General features: G+C 44.8%; 1 protein-coding gene and 1 non-coding gene across 2 annotated transcripts in view; one reads left to right on the forward strand and one right to left on the reverse strand.

Annotated features, from left to right (window-relative positions):
* The window catches only part of LOC126183504 (uncharacterized), a 307,076-nt gene that overhangs the window by 67,211 nt on the left and 219,868 nt on the right, over positions 1–19,997 (forward strand). The gene's annotated exons all lie outside the window — the stretch shown is intronic.
* On the reverse strand, positions 2,836–2,907 carry Trnag-ucc (transfer RNA glycine (anticodon UCC)). The gene has a single exon. It is a non-coding gene; the product is annotated as a tRNA-Gly (tRNA).

Raw genomic sequence — 19,997 nt, forward strand, 5'->3', positions numbered from 1 at the left:
AAGTGGGAATGTTTCTCCTACCACTCATCACGGTCATTTATCTGTAAATCTCTAAAATTGCATGCATTAGATATTGAAAGACGAGTGAGTTTAGGATTCACAAGAGTCCTAAATCGAAATTGAAACGCTGACTGCGAATTCCTTGACATCGGTTGTATTAGGTATAAACTGAGATGAGTCATGAGATAGCGATATGAACATACAGCTGACGGTAGTGTCGCTATTGCATTCACAAGGTGTAAAAGGGCAGTGCATTGGCGGGGGTCATTTGTACTCGGATCATTGATACCTAAAAGTTTCCGACGGGATTAAGGTCGCACGATGGGAATTCTTTCAACGCGGAATGGTAGTTGGACTGTAGTAATAGGGTAATGTCGCTTGGGAGGAGAAGGCTCGAAGAACTTTTATTCAGAGGCTGCTCCTCCCCAATGGCATCCTGCATAGTGTTCAAAGTATCCTGCACGCAAGCAGTCGTGTATTGATCGTCTTATTGTGTGCTGACAGAAGTTTATTCTCTTCTCTATTCAAACCTGTAATCAATGAATTTCATATATCAGAAATGTATTAAGTTATTTAACGAATAATGCATTCAAGTAGCTATGAACTATATTCTATTTCAACCAATAAGTTACAAACATAAGTGTGTTTCTCATGTGAAGCAAAAATTCATGTATTCCATGTATGAATTGCTCAATCAGCATTTAATCTATACAATCTGTGTAAACGTACATTAGCGCAAACCATTTCAGATGAAAATAGCTCGAGGTTGTACCGAGACCTTCTCATCTGAAACAGACAGAAGTAGGCAATTACTAATCAACATGCTACTCACGCTGTATTACTCATCCATATGCAGCATATCACTTCCCTCTATATACAGGGTGATTCAAAAAGAATACCACAACTTTAGGAATTTAAAACTCTGCAACGACAAAAGGAAGAGCTAAGCACTATGTCGGCGAATTAAGGGAGCTATAAAGTTTCATTTAGTTGTACATTTGTTCGCTTGAGGCGCTGTTGACTAGGCGTCAGCGTCAGTTGATGCTAAGATGGCGACCGCTCAACAGAAAGCTTTTTGTGTTATTGAGTACGGCAGAAGTGAATCGACGACAGTTGTTCAGCGTGCATTTCGAACGAAGTATGGTGTTAAACCTCCTGATAGGTGGTCTATTAAACGTTGGTATAAACAGTTTACAGAGAATGGGTGTTTGTGCAAAGGGAAAAGTTCTGGACGGCCGAGAACGAGTGATGAAAATGTAGCACGCATCCAGCAAGCATTTGTTCGCAGCCCAGGAAAATCGACTCGCAGAGCTAGCAGAGAGCTGCAAATTCCACAATCAACTGTATGGAGAGTCCTACGAAAAAGGTTAGTTATGAAACCTGAACGTCAACTACCCAAGGCGATGGATCGGCCGCCAGGCAGCCCGTGACAGAGCACTTCATCACTGGCCTCCAAGAAGCCCTGACCTTACCCCCTGCGATTTTTTCTTATGGGGGTATGTTAAGGATATGGTCTTTCGGCCACTTCTCCCAGCCACCATTGATGATTTGAAACGAGAAATAACAGCTATCCAAACTGTTACGCCTGATATGCTACAGAAAGTGTGGAACGAGTTGGAGTATCGAGTTGATATTGCTCGAGTGTCTGGAGGGGGCCATATTGAACATCTGTGAACTTGTTTTTGAGTGAAAAAAAAACCTTTTTAAATACTCTTTGTAATGATGTATAACAGACGGTTATATTATGTTTCTTTCATTAAATACACATTATTAAAGTTGTGGTATTCTTTTTGAATCACCCTGTATTACAAATTATTCTTAACCACGCTCATTGTAACATTTTCTTTTTATTTTTCTGTGACATTTGCATTGTATAAATTATATTCTCACCAACTAGGTAGTAACAAATTATATGGAACAATTTTAACAATTGTTAAGCATTCAATTCGCTGTAACCTCAGAGAAATCTTTATATATAATGTTCTTTATATTATTTAAAAAAAGCATTAACAACTGTATACCAATAAGACTGTAATAAGTCCTTGCTATTAGATTCAGAAGCAGCCGACCCACCTTACTTTTTCAAGGCGGTCGGTTACTCTGTACTGTTAATGAAATAAATAAATGGTAGTTGGAGCTAGACGCAAGGCACATTCCGTTTCGGAAATCGTGAGGGAATTCAATATTCAGGGATCCGCAGTGTCAAGTGCGTGCTGAGAGTACTATATTTAAAGGCATTACTTCTCATCACCGACAACGCAGTTGCTGACGGCCTTCACTTAACGACACACAGCAGCGACGTATGCGTAGAGTTGTCAGTGCTAACAGACAAAGTCACACTGCGTGAAATAGTCGCAGAAATCAATGTGGGACGTACGACGAACGTATCTGTTAGGACAGTGCGGCGAAATGGGCTATGACAGGAGACGGACGAGAGTGCTCTTGCTAACAGCACGACATCGCCTGCAGCGCGTCTCCTGGGATTGTGACCATATCGGTCCACCCTCCACGACTGGAAAACCGTGGCCTGGTCAGGCGAATCCCGATTTCAGTTGGTAAGAGCTGATGATAGGGTTATTGTATGGCGCAGACCCCCCGAAGCCATTGACCCAAGTTGTCAACAAGGCTCTGTGCGAGCTGGTGGCTCTGAGCACTATGGGACTTAACAGTTGTGGTCATCAGTCCCCTAGAACTTAGAACTACTTAAACCTAACTAACCTAAGGACATCACACACATCCATGCCAGAGGCAGGATTCGAACCTGCGACCGTGGCAGTCGCGCAGTTCCGGACTGCGCGCCTAGAACCGCGAGACCACCGCGGCCGGCAAGCCTGCTGCGGTGGCCGGGAATCGAACCCGGATCAACTGCTTGGAAGGCAACTATGCTGACCATTACACCACCACCGCGCGAGCTGGTGGTGGCTCCATAATAGTGAGGGCTGGGTGTGCATGGAATGGATTGGGTTCTGTGGTCCAACTGAGTGGATCATTGAGTGGAAATGGTTATGTTAGGCTGCTTGGAGACCATTTGCAATCATTCATGGGCTTATTGTTCCCAAACAATGGTATTATGGGTGACAGTTTGTCATGTCACCGGATCACAATAGTTACCGATTGGTTTTTAGAACATTGTGGGCAATTAGAGCAAATCATTTGGCCACCCCAATCGCCCAGTATCGTCGTATGGAACAATTGTGGGACATAATAGCTGATGTCGTGCACCAGCAACACACCAACAAATGGTTCAAATGGCTCTGAGCACTATGGAACTTAACATCTGAGGTCATCAGTCCCCTAGAACTTGGAACTCCTTAAACCTATCTAACCTAAGGACACCACACACATCCATGCCCGAGTCAGGATTCGAACCTGTGACCGTGGCAGTCGAGCGGTTCCGGACTGAAGTCCCTAGATCCGCTCGGCTACCGCGGCCGGCTACACCAGTCATTACGGGTGGATATAGCGGCAGGACGCCTCAATATTTCTGCAGGAAACTTCAAACGACTTGAGCCCCTGCGACGTCGAGTTGATACACTACGCCGGGCAAAAGCAGGTCCGACCAGATATTAGGAGGTATCCCGTGACGTTTGTCACCACAGTGTAAACCTACTACCCAATAGTGGCATACGAAAATTTGTGCCGGACCGGGATTCTAACCCGGATTTCCCGCTTACCGCGAGCAGTTATCTTAACCACTTCCGCTATCCGTCCTTGCTCCCCGAACCGGCCGAAACTTCCGTACTTCACACTGACTAAATCATTAAATTGTAGTCTACAGCATTCATCACCCAATGCCCGCAACATTACTTGGATTCCCGTGACACGTGGAAAATTCGGTCAGTCTGGAGTGCGTGCACAGATATCCGTAGTGGTAAAAGTGACTGCTCGCGATAAGCGGGAAAAATTTTCTTAAGCGTAGTAGATCCACACCTAATAGAACTGATGACTAGGAATTCGCAGTCGGAGAATAAATGACAAAGTATTTCATACGGCTATGGATGGTCGTCAGTCTCTGTCCTTCCAGACATGTATAAGTCCTGAATGACATTGTTATTCACAGAGAAATCGCAACGGTGGATAACAGTGGCGAAATACAAGAAGACCAACAAAATGGTGCAAATGGCTCTGAGCACTATGCGACTTAACATCTGAGGTCATCAGTCGCCTAGAACTTAGAACTAATTAAACCTAACTAACCTGAGGACATCACACACATCCATGCCCGAGGCAGGATTCGAACCTGCGACCGTAGCGGTCGCTCTGTTCCAGACTGTAGCGCCTAGAACCGCACGGCCACTCAGGCTGGCTTAACAACACAATTGCAGCAATCGCTAGAGCCATTCACAGCCATAAAATATCTAACAGTGTGCCTACGAAGCGATTTAAATTGCAACGACTTGAAACTAATCGTAGGTAAGGCAGATGCCAGGTAGAATCGTTGGAAGTATTATAGTCCAGCCAGAAAGGAGGTAGCCCACATAACCCCCTTTCGACAGTACCTGAACACTGTTCGTTAGTCTGGGCTCCGAACCAGATAACATTCCGAGAGGAAATAGAGAAGATCCAAAGAAAAGCAGCACGTTTGGTTACAGGTTCACTGATGCTCGGTGATGCATTGCCAACTCCAGTAATAGTCTCTGCGGGAAAGGCATTCTCCATCACAGTGTGGTCTACTGTTAAAGTTTCAAGAGCATACGATCCTACAATATCAACAAATACACGGAAGCGCCATAGATACTGGTATATGCATGCGTATTCAAATAGAGATATGTAAGCAGGCAGAATACGGCGCTGCTGTCTGCAAAAACTGTCTGGCGCAGTTGTTAGACTGGTTACTGCTGCTACAACAGGAGGTTTTCAAGATTTGAAAGTGTGTACGGTCCTTGCGCGAGCCGTGGGACACAGCTTATCCCAGGTAGCGATGAATTGGGGATTTTCTCGTACGACCATTCCACGAGTGTACCGTGAATATCAGGAAACCGACAAAAAATCAAATCTCAGACATCGCTGTAGCCGGACCAACGAGTGAAGAGAATTGTTCAACGTGACAGAAGTGCAACCCTTCCGTAAATTGCTGCAGATTTCAATGCTAGGCCATCAAGAAGTGTCAGCGTGCGAACCATTCAACGAAATATCATCGATATGGGCTTTCGGAGCCGAAGGCCAACTCGTCTACCCTTGATGACTACACGACACAAAGCTTTTTATGCCTCGCCTGGACCCGTCAATAGCGACATTGGACTGTTGACTGGAAACATGTTGCCTGGTCGGACGAGTCTCGTTCAAAATTTTCGAGCGGATGGACGTGGGCGTGTACGGGTATGGAGACACATCCGTGAATCCATGCACCGTGCATGTCACCAGGGGACTGTTCAAGCTAGTGGAGGTTCTGTAATGGTGTGGGGCGTGTGCAGTTAGTGATAGGGGACCCCTGATACGTATAAATACGACTCTTGACAGGTGACACGTACGTAAGCATCCAGTCTGGTCATCTGCATCCGTTCATGTCCATGTGCACGCCGACGGACTTGGACAATTCCAGCAATACAATGCGACACCCCACAGGTCCAGGATTGCTACAGTGACTCCAGGAACGATCTTCTGAGTTTAAACACTTCCGCTGGCCACAAAGCTCCCCAGACATAAAAAACATTGAGCATAACTGCGATGTCTTGTAACGTCATGTTCAGAAGAGATCTCCACCCCCTCGTACTCTCCCGGATTTATGGACAGCCCTGCAGGATTCATGGCGTCCATTGCTTCCAGCACTACGTCAGACATAAGTAGAGTCCGTGCCATGTCGTGTTGCGGCACTTCTGCGTGTTCGCGGGGATTCTACACGATATTAGGCAGGTGTACCAGTCTCTTTGGCTCTGCGTTGTATATTGCTTCCTTCTACGTATGTTTCTCGAAAAGACTAAAAGTTAAAATTAGAGATATTTGAGCTAACACAGATCATCTGCGATCTTTGTTCCCGCGACCAATTCACTCCTGAAACCGGAAAAGGCAAGTGATAGTGGTACAAGGTAACCTGCCTTCTGAACTACTGGCGAAAGTAGAAACTGTTAAGGTGGGTTGTGAGTACTGCTAGACACCTTATGATGGAGAGTACTTTGTCACCCCCCCCCTCTCCTTTTTCTGTTCATCAATGGTTCACGGGAAGTTTGCTGGTAAGCCTCCGTATGACATCTGAGCTCGGATCTCTAATTTTACCTTCCTAGTATTTCCGCCAGATATGTGTAGGAGGACGCAATATATCGGTTAACTGTTGTAGGAACTTACACCCTCGGAATTTAAACGGTATAACACATGGTGTGGCACAATGCCACTCGTCTGTCTGCTACAGGATATGGATGAATTATCTGCTACACTTCCGCGTCAGAACCAGCGAAGAAACGTGATATTGATCTTTCGATCTTTTCTGTTTTCTCTATCAGTCTTACTTGGTTTATGGAGACCAGACAAACAACGTTTAAAGTTATATGAACGCATGGTGTCTGTTCATTCGGACATGTCCGAAAGAATGCAAATCACTCGTTCCTATAATTGATTCCCCTCGATAGGCAATGATCCACAGCCTTCATTGTCGAAGCGCACACGTGTTCAGCCTCCAGCTGGAATGTAAAATTTGCAAGGACGGGAACTGTGGACAGTGGCGCTAGGTGGTAATGAGTCTCCCGGCGAGCGTGTCGAGATAGTCCGCGCATTTGCGATACACACAATGTACGGACGGTGCAGTGGTTAACGCAACTGCATAGTACGCAGAGGATCCCGGGTTCGAGTCCCAGTCCAGCACACATTTTCACTCACCGCCGATGATTCCGCATATCATAAGTTCCTTCCCTCTCATTTCTCCCCCTTCCTTCAATTTACACAATAGTTAAAATATCAGTCCACAGTATATCATCAGCTTTTATGTTAACAATCAACTTTTTTTGCAATAAAATGGTATTGCGTACTGGGGATAAACCGCTAAGGTAGCACTGTTAAGACTTGTGTATTGGAGAAGGATGGTGGCTCCAATTCCCATTTCGTCATTCAGATTTAGGGTTGCCGGATATTACTTTTGGCATATGCTGGAATCTTCTGTACCAAAACATCATATCTATCCTCGTAAAGTATATAAGTAAAGAGTTAAAAAATGGCTCTGAGCACTATGGGACTTAATTTCTGAGGTCATCAGTCCCCTAGAACTTAGAACTACTTAAACCTAACTAACCTAAGGACATCACACACATCCATGCCAGAGGCAGGATTCGAACCTGCGACCGTAGCGGTTGCGCGGTTCCAGACTGTATCACCTAGAACCGCTCGGTGACTCCGGCCGTCTAATGAGTTTACTTCTTAATGTGTAATATCATGGTATTTTTAATCATCTTGAACAGCAACATTGAAGTAGGCACTGCTTTTTCTCGCACGCCAAGGGCACTAAAATACTGACTGAAGATGACTAAAGAAATGGAGCGCCTCGGCCACACATTTATGAAGACTGCAGACCTTTCGTGGACTGCATCGTGACGGGTTGTGAAAACACAAACGTGAGAATAAACTGGCGTGCAGTTCGGCCACCACGCACACGTAATTGTCGCAGAATCCCGGGTCACTTGACGTCAGATTTCTGCCTCGCAGACTCTGCGAGCCGCCGATGTTTACCGTCGGACGCTACAAAAACTACGCCGGTCTATTGAAAACAAACAGCGAGGAATGCTGGCGCGAAGTATTTGCTTACGCCCGTCGGTATACTAGGCGTGGGTGGGTGGGTGGGTGGGTGGGTGGCTGGCTGGCTGGCTATGGCTCATCCATTGTACAGTCAGTCTCGAGCCAATTGACCTTCAGCTGTTCTCAGGCAAGCCACGGGCAGATTCAGGATGTGATCGGGAGAACACAAGGAACGTTTCCACGACTCATACCAGCTGTGAGACCGCGTGAAGAAAGCGGAGGCTTTATTGTAAGGTCGTTCGAAAATGCAATGACTCAAATATTTTGTCTGCATTTTTACTTACCCGGTTACCTAATTGAAGGATATATGGCTCATCAGCCACATGACAGTTCTCCATCTCATAATGCCGTTATGAGTCTCGAAATCGTTGCATGTTTACAGGGCTCCTACTTACGTAATAGGACGCGGGGAATAGCTTACGCTCTAGTGTTAGAATGAATTGCGTGAATACTAAATAGGTGTAGCATCGTCCTAGCGTGCCAAAGTAAAGGTTCCGTGTGATCAGGGTTGGACTAAAACTAGTAATTCGTTTGTAGGCCATAAGAGACATTGTTGGCACAACAACTTTCTATGTTTGTAATGCAGCTCTTGCTTGTGAAAATGTGTGTGAAATCTAATGGGACTCAACTGCTAAGGTCATCAGTCCCTAAGCTTACACACTACTTAACCTAAATTATCCTAAGGACAACACACCCATGCCCGAGGGACGACTCGAACCTCCTCCGTCCGCAGCTCGTGGTCGTGCGGTAGCGTTCTCGCTTCCCACGCCCCGGTTCCCGGGTTCGATTCCCGGAGGTGTCAGGGATTTTCTCTGCCTCGTGATGACTGGGTGTTGTGTGATGTCCTTAGGTTAATTAGGTTTAAGTAGTTCTAAGTTCTAGGGGACTGATGACCATAGATGTTAAGTCCCATAGTGCTCAGAGCCATTTGAACCATTTTTTGAACCTTCGCCGGGACCAGCCGCACAGTCCATGACTGCAGCGGCTAGACCGCTCGGCTAATCCCCCGCGGCTCTTGCTTGTGAACAAACGGTGCCTGCATCTTTGCTCTAAAACAGACAGCAGAATAGTATTACTTCCTGACGATGGATAATTGATGGTTATGGATGATGAACTCTGAAAATGACAATTTTATTTCTGAAAGTTGTTAAACTGGTCATGCCAGTTATTCACTCGCCATGAAAGCTGAGGTTTTTGTTTTGTTTTTGTTTTTGTTTTTGTTTTTGTTTTGTGTGTGTGTGTGTGTGTGTGTGTGTGTGTGTGTGTGTGTGTGTGTGTGTGTGTGTGTGTGTGTGTGTGTGTAGAGAGAGAGAGAGAGAGAGAGAGAGAGAGAGAGAGAGAGAGAGAGAGAGAGAGAGAGAGAGAGAGTTGTCATTAGACATCGTGAGAGAGCAGAATGGGCGCTCTGCGGAACTTAGGGACTTCGAACGTGGTCAGGTGAGAGGGTGTTACTTGACATGCGTCTGTACGCGCGATTTCCACACTTCTAAACATCCCTAGGTCCACTGTTTCCCATGTGATTGTGAAGTGGAAACGTGAAGGGACACGTACAGCACAAAAGCGTACAGACCCGACCTCGTCTGTTGACTGACAGATACCGCCGACTGTTGAAGAGGGTCGTTCAAGTGGTACAAATGGCTCTGAGCACTATGGGACTTAACATCTGTGGTCATCAGTCCCCTAGAACTTAGAACTACTTAAACCTAACTAACCTAAGGACATAACACACATCCATGCCCGAGGCAGGATTCGAACCTGCGACCGTAGCAGTCGCGCGGTTCCGGACTGAGCGCCTAGAACCGCTAGACCACCGCGGCCGGCGAAGAGGGTCGTAATGTGTCATAGGGAGACATCTATCTAGACCATCACACAGGAATTCCAAACTGCATTAGGTTCCACTGCAAGTACTAAGACAGTTAGGCGGGAGGTGAGAAAACTTGGATTTAATGGTCGAGCGGCTGCTCATAAGCCACACATCGCGCCGGTAAATGCCAAACGACGCCTCACTTAGTGTAAGGAGCGTAAGCATTGCCCGACTGAACAGTGGAAAAACGTTGTGTGGAGTGACGAATTACGGTATACAATGTGGCGATCCGATGGCAGGATGTGGGTATGGCGAATACTCGGTGAACGTCAACTGCCAGTATGTGTAGTGTCAATAGTAAAATTCGGAGGAGTTGGTGCTGTGGTATGATCGTGTTTTTTCATGGAGGGGGCTTGCACTCGTCGTTGTTCTGCGTGACACTATCGCAGCACAGGCCTACATTTATGTTTTAAGCACCTTCTGGCTTCCCACTGTTGAAGAGCTATTCGGGGATGGCGATTGCATCTTTCAACACGATCGAGCACCTGTTCATAATGTACGGCCTGTGGCGGAGTGGTTACACGACAGTAACATCTCTGTAATGGACTGGCCTGCACAGTCCTGACCTGAATCCTATAGAATACCTTTGTCATGTTTTAGATTGTCGCCTTCGTGCCAGGCCTCACCGACCGTCAAAGGTACCCCCTCTCCTCAGTGTAGCACTTCTCAGTGTAGCACTCCTTGAAGAGTGGGTTGCCATTCCTTAAGAAACCTTCCAGCACTTGACTGAACGTATGCCTGCGAGAGTGGAAGCTGTCATTAAGGCTAAGGGTGGGCCAACACCATTGAATCGCCCAATAGTAATACAGCAACGGAGACACTGTAAATGTATTTCTACGGATTATTAACTGGTTTGCTTCAGATGGTCTCTTAAGAAAACGCAGCATTAAAATGTACACAGCAAGGAGTGAAGCACCAATCATAAGTCTTCATTGCAAAAAAGAACATATCGTAAGAATAATTTGATGCTCGCACTCTGTTGTCTCGTAGACCACGTATGGGCTAGGTATTTTAATTACAGAATCATAGTACATTATTTCCCTCGTGAAATTTGTTGTAAACAGATTTCAGAAGAAATAATAATAGAAGAAAATTCGCCATGAATCTCTTCATTAAAATTTACTTCATTTCAGAAGGCGGTGAGCAATGCCGCCACCAAAATCTTTGATCACAATGATGTTAATTACTTGTCACATAGCAAAGGTTAGTTTTAGAGTAAAATGAAAGAGTTAAGACAAATTTTGTTCCATGGAGGCACTTTAATTTAGAAAGTTAATTTGTGCAAACACGTTACATATTTCCGTCATTAAACTGAATATTGTTACACTTTCCTGCTAATGGCCAGTTAGCAGCCTTACCAATCACGTTAATATTATGCAATCTGGCCCGTTTCATGTCCTCAAGATACATCGTGCGAAGTGATCCTTGGGAAATGTAACCAACAGATACTCCGTAAGATTAAAACGAGCAAATGAATCGTAATAGGTGTGGTGTCGATATTCAAGTTAATTTGATCAGCAGCTAAGACACAATCTGCTTGAAGAACAGCATATTTGCCAGAGACGTCAGTCCCAGCCGTTAAGCAGGTTGAGGCAATCTCTGGGCACCCGCCGTAACACTCTTGTGTTGCGCTTATACAGACAATCAGTACTCAGTTTGAATCAGCGTAGATTTTCCTGGCTACTGCTGAATCTTCACATGCCGATCGAAGGGGTCCAGGTGCACCAAATACGCAAAGATCTCACCTATCTAACTCTTGGATATGTTCGTAAAAAGAAATCCGGTACACACGAACGCGAATGAAGCACCAGTATGATACTCAACAAACTTTGCAGAGATGTTCTGACATAGCGAATATTAAATGAGGACTTTCATCCCATTGAAAACAATGTCCATCACGAGGTGTGACCCCAATTGGCATGAATACAGTGGTACATTCGTGGTGGTACGGAAGCAAACTGCCTCCGAATGCTACCTTAGTTTATTGCCATGCTTCAAACGCGTGATCCGTCGACTCGTAAAAATTACTGGCTGCAGGCTGTTACAGAATTATGTGGAATTATGTTCTCATCGCATCCCAGATATTCTCTACCACTGACATATCAGGGGAGTGGGCAGTTCAAAGATTCGTACATTCTTCGTGGTATTTGGGGTGTGAACGACTGTGTGAGGCCTTGCATACCGTGCTGGAATATGCCATTTGGTACTCTCGCCAATAAAGGTACGGCAATTACGTTTGTCTTCTACATACTGTCAAGCATTGAGCCTCCCATCAAGTTACCAGAAGAGCACTGTTGCAAATATATTTCTACCAACGCCATCATTCCAGGCATTGAAGTGGTAAGGGTCTCGAGCGTCGTTGCTTCGTGAGATCTTTGGCTAGGTCTTCTACGGACATATTAACTTTTGGTGTGTGTTCTGTTGTCTGGAATGAAAATAAGCACTTCTGATATCGATAAACAAAGTAAGAGCCTACGGAATATCAGACCAGCTGTGTGGCTGGATTGAAGAGTTTTTAGCAAACAGAACACAGCATGTTGTTATCAACGGAGAGACGTCTACAGACATTAAAGTAACCTCTCGCGTGCCACAGGGGAGTGTTATGGGACCATTGCTTTTCACAATATATATAAATGACCTAGTAGATAGTGTCGGAAGTTCCATGCGGCTTTTCGCGGATGATGCTGTAGTATACAGAGAAGTTGCAGCATTAGAAAATTGTAGCGAAATGCAGGAAGATCTGCAGCGGATAGGCACTTGGTGCAGGGAGTGGCAACTGACACTTAACATAGACAAATGTAATGTATTGCCAATACATAGAAAGAAGGATCCTTTATTGTATGATTGTATGATTATATGATAGCGGAACAAAAACTGGTAGCAGTTACTTCTGAAAAATATCTGAGTGTATGCGTGCGGAACGATTTGAAGTGGAATGATCATATAAAATTAATTGTTGGTAAGGCGGGTACCAGGTTGTGAGATTCATTGGGAGAGTCCTTAGAAAATGTAGTCCATCAACAAAGGAGGTGGCTTACAAAACACTCGTTCGACCTATACTTGAGTATTGCTCATCAGTGTGGGATCCGTACCAGATCGGGTTGACGGAGGAGATAGAGAAGATCCAAAGGAGAGCGGCGCGTTTCGTCACAGGGTTATTTGGTAACCGTGATAGCGTTTCGGAGATGTTTAACAAACTCAAGTGGCAGACTCTGCAAGAGACGCGCTCTGCATCGCGGTGTAGCTTGCTGTCCAGGTTTCGAGAGGGTGCGTTTCTGGATGAGGTATCGAATATATTGCTTTCCCCTACTTATACCTCCCGAGGAGATCACGAATGTAAAATTAGAGAGATTAGAGCGCGCACAGAGGCTTTCACACAGTCGTTCTTCCTGCGAACCATACGCGCCTGGAACGGGAAAGGGAGGTAATGACAGTGGCACGTAAAGTGCCCTCCGCCACACACCTTTGGGTGGTTTGCGGAGTATAAATGTAGATGTAGATGAAATGGATCTTACATAATCTTTTTGCAGTAATGTGGCCCTGCAGAGTAACCATGGGGGCCCCATAGAAAACCATGATGTGGCTGCCCAAATCATCACCCAACCGCCGCCACTGTTCACCCTTGGGACGTAAACTCGGCCAAAAATTGGAAACAGTGTGAAACAATTCACCCGACCAAATGGTTTGCTTCCATAGTCCACGTTTTGTGACTACGGCACCACGTTTTCCTGTTACGGGCATTTGCATCACTGACGAGTGGTCTGTAATTCGAGCTCGCCCAGCAATTCCCTTCTTACGGAGCTTCCTTAGTGCTGTTTAGGTGCTGACGGGGTTAGCGAGTGCGACATTCAGCTCAGTGACTTTTGCAGCTGTCGTCATTTTTATTTTTCTTCACAATCCTCTTCAATGATTGTCCGTCACGATCACTCAATGCACACCTCAGTTCGCGTTGTGACTAGGCGGATCTTTCCGCTTTATCTGTATGCAGTATACCGCGCCTCTTCAAACAAGAAACGCTTAGACTACCTTGGTTACGGAACCACACACCATACGAGCACCCACAATTTGCTTACGTTCTGATTGACTCAGCTCCGAAATCATGAGCCAGAAACTATATAGAAAAAGGGTTCTGACCACGAATGACAGTTTGCAACGTCTTCAGGAAAATGCACAGGTGACGATGCGGTTGTTTGTCAAACGCCTTATGCGAATCTGCGAAGATTCACTCTACCTGGTCAGCTGCGGCTGTTTGCAAAAGTCCTGTATGAATAAATGGTTGGTTCTGAGCACTATGTGACTTAGCTTCTGAGGTCATCAGTCGCCTAGAACTTAGAACTAATTAAACCTAACTAACCTAAGGACATCACACACATCCATGCCCGAGGCAGGATTCGAACCTGCGACCGTAGCGGTCGCACGGCTCCAGACTGTAGCGCCTGTATGAATAAAGCAAGCTGTTTCACAGGAGCTGATTTTCCTAAATCCGCACTGATTCTCTGGGAGAAATTTGGTAAAATTGGTATTACTTGCATTCACAATTTCATTTCAGTTTGCTAACTTTGAATTTTCGGTACGTTTCACTATGCAGCAATCGTATTTCAGTGGAGTATTACGAGGTTCAGCATTGAAAATAACTAATCTGGTAAGAGACACGGTACAGAAATATCTAAATCTGAAATAAACGTAATCTGTTTCTTCTGGTTATAGTTACTGATGTGGAGTCGAAATAGGTCACGTTTGTTACTCTGTATCATCACTTCTTGGAATTTAGGAATGAATAAATGTCTCTAGAAGGTATCTTGCGATGTGGACATAGATTTGTCGATAACAGGCAAGTTTCGTGACAGACGGGGCAGGGGAATTCCCACTTCGATAATTGCCTTGGAGTTCGACCTTCTGGCGAAGCGGAAACGTCAAACAGAAGCAGGCTTATATCTGCTACTTCTCAGGAATGATATTCGCTGTATGGAGAGAGTAAAGCTTTGATTCTGCAGGGTGTACAAAAAGGTACGGCCAAACTTTCAGGAACATTCCTCACACACAAATAAAGAAAAGATGTTATGTGGACATCTGTCCGGAAACGCTTAATTTCCATGTTACAGCTCATTTTAGTTTCTTCCACCTACGCTCAATGGAGCACGTTATCATGATTTCATACGGGATACTCTACCTATGCTGCTAGAACATGTGCCTTTACAAGTACGACACAACATGTGGTTCATGCACGATGGAGCTCCTGCACATTTCAGTCAAAGTGTTCGTACGCTTCTCAACGACAGATTCGGTGACCGATGGATTGGTAGAGGCGGACCAATTCCATGGCCTCCACGCTCTCCTGACCTCAACCCTCTTGACTTTCATTTATGGGGGCATTTGAAAGCTCTTGTCTACGCAACTCCGGTACCAAATGTAGAGACTCTTCGTGCTCGTATTGTGGACGGCTGTGATACAATACGCCATTCTCCAGGGCTGCATCAGCGCATCAGGGATTCCATGCGACGGAGGGTGGACGCATGTATCCTCGCTAACGGGGGACATTTTGAACCTTTCCTGTAACAGTGTTTGAAGTCACGCTGGTACGTTCTGTTGCTGTGTGTTTCCATTCCACGATTAATGTGATTTGAAGAGAAGTAATAAAATGAGCTCTAACATAGAAAGTAAGCGTTTCCGGACACATGTCCACATAACATATTTTCTTTGTGTGTGAGGAATGTTTCCTGAAAGTTTGGCCGTACCTTTTTTTTTAACACCCTGTATAGACATGCACACGATTAAAATGGTGTCCATTTCGCATTATTATGGTGTCCAATGTTGTGAAAGTTTTACCTTTGTGTGCTATGTTGTTTCAGGAATGAAAGATTGAATCGTTGCACAGTTGTAATCTGGTCATCCGAAAGGTTACTCGGAATCGGTACCATTAGATTGCCCCCTTTGACGTGCGGTCGCGCCTGACAGAACATCGTGTGCTTGGCCGTGTAGCGGCTGCGAAACTGCATACTGGGATGAGGCTCGGTGGCGGTGTTTGAGGATGCGGGCGGTGCGCCCAAGGTGAGCACGGGTCACGGCCGCGCACTGCCTGCCTCGCCTCGACTGTGTGTGTCTCTGTTCTGGCGCCGCCCTGCCATCACTCCTCGCTTTATTTCCCTACCAACCCCCTTCCCCTCCACCCTCCTAACCCCCACCCAGCCCCCCCTCCCCCCCCCCCCTCTCTCTCTCTCTCTCTCTCTCTCTCTCTCTCTGTCTGTCTGTCTGTGTGTGTGTGTGTGTGTGTGTGTGTGTGTGTGTTGAAAAAAGCTGACGTAGACTTTGTGGCTAAAGCCCGGGCCACACGTGAAAGCTTTATTACTGCACGGTTAGCTGCGCAAACCACTTTGTAGCGGCGAAACTCGTGTGCGTGTGGTCGGGAACGGACTGTCTCACGCAAAGCGATAAGCGCGGCTTCCGTAAACGTCGCGTCGACTAGCTGAAGATATCACCTGTACAACCCGTTTACATGTTTTTTTTTTGTGTGTGTGCTGAGTCGCATAACCATTGTTTTACCGTTATCTACATATGCTAAACATGTAGGATGTGCACAGTTCTCCTGAGGACGTTAACAGTGAATTTACCAGCTGCATCTACATGGATACTCAGCAAATCACATTTAAGTGCCTGGCAGAGGGTTCATCGAACCACCTTCACAATTCTCTATTATTCCAATCTAGTATAGCGCGCGGAAAGAATGAACACCTGTATCTTTCCGTACGAGCTCTGTTTTACCTTACTTTATCGTGGTGATCGTTCCTCTCTATGTAGGTCGGTGCCAACAAAATATTTTCGCATTCGGAGGAGAAAGTTGCTAATTGGAATTTCGTGAGAAGATTCCGTCACAACGAAAAACGCCTTTCTTTTAATGATTTCCAGCCCAAATCCTGTACCATTTCAGTGATACTCTCCCATATTTCGCGATAATACAAAACGTGATGCCCTTCTTTCAACTTTTTCGATGTACTCCGTCTGTCCTATCTGGTAAGGATCCCACACCGTGGAGCAGTACTCTAAAACAGGACGGACAAGGGTAGTATAGGCAGTCTCCTTAGTAGGTCTGTTACATTTTCTAAGTGTCTTGCCAATAAAACGCAGTCTTTGGTTAGCCTTCCCCACAACATTTTCTGTGTGTTCCTTCCCATTTAAGTTGTTCGTGATCTTCGTGAATTCTTTTCTATGTCTTTGTAATGCAAAACTACAAACGAACCCAATCTTCCCTTGTTTTTTTATGGTTTCAGTAGGTAACTAACCAAAAATTTCCCGTGTTTCAATTATCCGCACTCGTATGTCTTGTCAACTATCGTCTCCATTTCATCATATCTGCTGCATCCCACATAAACGATTTGCTTTATAAAGACAGTTCCAAAACTTCACAAGATTCTATCTTGATTCCTGTTGAAGATACAAATTTGGGATATTTAAAATTTTAAAGTGTATAAGCCCTTGTAAAATTATTCATAATATAATAATAATAATAATAAGTAATGAGAAGATCTACAAAAATATAGAGGAAAATATCTGAAGTAATGGCCAAACGAAGATTAACCTCTTTTGGGCATCTCTACCGAATGGATGGAAATAGACTAACAAAACAAATACTCCCATATTTCTGGAAGAAGAAATAGACAGTAGCATGAATTACAGAAGAAAGAAAAGATCTTGAAAGAAACAACATCAAAGAAACAGAAATAGCAGAAGGAAACCGTTTTAGAAACAAAATACTAAATTTGGAAGGCTTTCAAAGCAGAAGAAATAAAAACTCGGGAACATGGACAGAAGAAAGGAAGAGACTTTATGGGGAGAAAATGAGGGAATACTGGAAAAATAGGAAACAACAAAGGAAGAAGAGGAACTGAAGTTGTTAACGTGATCCTAGTTGGTCAATACGATTGTAAAAAAATATAATTATTATTATTGCCGTCTGTGCAAAACCAGAACACCCAGACTCTGCTTTATATTTAGCCGGACGTTTGCCTTAATAATTCGGTATTTTCGATTGTTTGTTAATCAGTCTTCCTTTTGCGAGATCAATCTTAAATATGCTGAAACTTGGGGGGAAAAAAATCAGTAAATAGCCTTACAAGTTTGCAGTTGTGATAGCCTAAGTGCTCTGTTTTCTTACTCGTTTCCTGCCTAAAATCACCAGTCAATAAAATTATAATTGTTGTTCTGGGATGTAAAAAAATACTCTGTAGCTTTGGTCATTTCAGTTAGATTTGCAAGGAAGTAACAATAACCTGTAGTTAAGTACAGTATTTATATTTCTCATTTGAAACCACCTTATCAAGAACGGGCAAAATCCGGATAGGTTGGACTTATATGCATTTGGCTGAGCACGATCGTAAAAATTCTCAGAAGTTATCCCCACTACTTACATGTGTTTTCCTACTTCGGGGAAACATGCTTCCTTGCTTTTTTTGTTGAGAAAGTAACAGATCACCTTGCTGAAACTTGTAGGATCTAAAATTGGCTGTTACGCAGTTCTGCCATTTTTTGCATGTTTTGGCGGTCGGCAGAGCAATATAATCGCGAAATGTTTGTGACGCATGCGTTTCTTGTAAGGCGAAAGGCATTCTCGCGCGTAATTTGATTGTAGATTCCGTGTGGCTAGCTACCTGTATTGTTTCTCCCGTACGTGGGCGGAATGTTAGGCTCGGAGTCGACACGCCTACGCATTCCAGACGGGATGTTAGCACCACGGGCTAGCTTAGCGCACCTACTCACTACTCAGCTGGGATTTTCACCTGCCTCGAGATGACTGGGTGTTTGTGTTGTCCTCATCATTTCATCATCATCCAGGAAAGTGGCGCAATTGGACTGAGCAAAGATTGGGTAATTGTACGGGCGCTGATAACCACGCTGTTGAGCGCCCCACAAACCAAACATCATCATCATCATCACTACTCAGCTAAATTTTCTCACGCGTAACGATAGTGTGCTGGAGTTGGGAGATTTACACAGTTTTAATTTATGCACTCTGTATACAATCACGGGTGACTGTATTGAAATGTTATACTCGTGTACCTTAGAGGCCTACTTCCTTAGGTTGTCCGTACATTTTGGTTGCGTTGTGGAATTTATTGGCTTTTTTACTGAAGTCATTCGTAATTAAAAACAGTTGTGGCGCGAGGAAAGTGCTGGTGACCCCAAAGTTGTGTGTGTGTGTGTGTGTGTGTGTGTGTGTGTGTGTGTGTAAAAGTGTAATTTGTGAGGCAGATACGCTTATGCGTGACAGACATAAAAGTCGTTCGTGATCGTAAAGTGTTGTAAGCTAAATTTAATTTTGGTTTGGAGACTATTTAGTGCGTCCCAATAACGTTGTTCATATCTCCGGGTCGTCTGGATATTTACTGTACCGTGGCTGTTCTAGAACAGTGGTAAGAGTTGACAGGCTGCTCGTGTAAAAATGCGTGTTGCCGCAGGATTTTTGAAAGACTTCTCGCAAAACCTGAAGGAATTCTAATCGTATGTAAAGGCTGTTAGTCACATGAAAGTTACTGTCTGGACACTCACGTATTACACAGGAACCGATATTGACAGTTGCAAAGCAAACTCAGTGATACTGAATTCCGTTTTCAAATTTCCCTTCATAGGGAGGAAAACCAAGAGTACTGTTGCAGTTAAATTCTCGCACCGCTGCAAAGGTGAGACAGATATTAGTGCCAGCGGTCGCTAAAATCGAACAAAGCTACAGGACTCTTTGATTGTACATACAATATGCGGCAGAGTTAACCCACCATACGTCCATCGAACAAAACACTGTTCTCAGTGGTTAGAAGAAAACAAAATGCCACATCGGTCTACTAGAAGGATAGGAGAGGAGATAAACATACGTACCGTCCTATATCACTGATATTCATCTGTTGTAGAATCGTAGAACATGTTCAAAGCTCAAACATGATGAAGTTTCTCGAACCGAGATACTTCAACCGTGCTGACTGCCATGGATTCCGATAACTTCGGTCATGCGAAACCCCCGCATTTCTCACATGGCATCTTGAATGTCATGAATCAAGGCAGTCAGATAGTAGTAGTATTCCTCGATTTCCGCCAGCCGCAGTGGCCGAGGGTTCTAGGCGCTTCAGTCTGGAACCGCGCGACCGCTACGGTGGCAGGTTCGAATCCTGCCTCGGGCATGGATGTGTGATGTCCTTAGGTTAGTTAGGTTTAAGTAGTTCTAAGTTCTAGGTGACTGACGACCTCAGCTGTTAAGTCCCATAGTGCTCAGAGCCATTTGAACCTCGATTTCCGAAAAGCATTTAACTTGGTAGAAGATCTACACTTACTATCGAAAGTACGGTCGTATGGAGCATCAAGCGGAATTTGATACTGTTGCAGATTCTTTTGGCAAGGAGAATGCAGTTGGATGGAATCATCGGCAGATGTA

This window comes from Schistocerca cancellata, chromosome 4 (assembly GCF_023864275.1).
Source record: "Schistocerca cancellata isolate TAMUIC-IGC-003103 chromosome 4, iqSchCanc2.1, whole genome shotgun sequence".
NCBI lineage: Eukaryota > Metazoa > Arthropoda > Insecta > Orthoptera > Acrididae > Schistocerca > Schistocerca cancellata.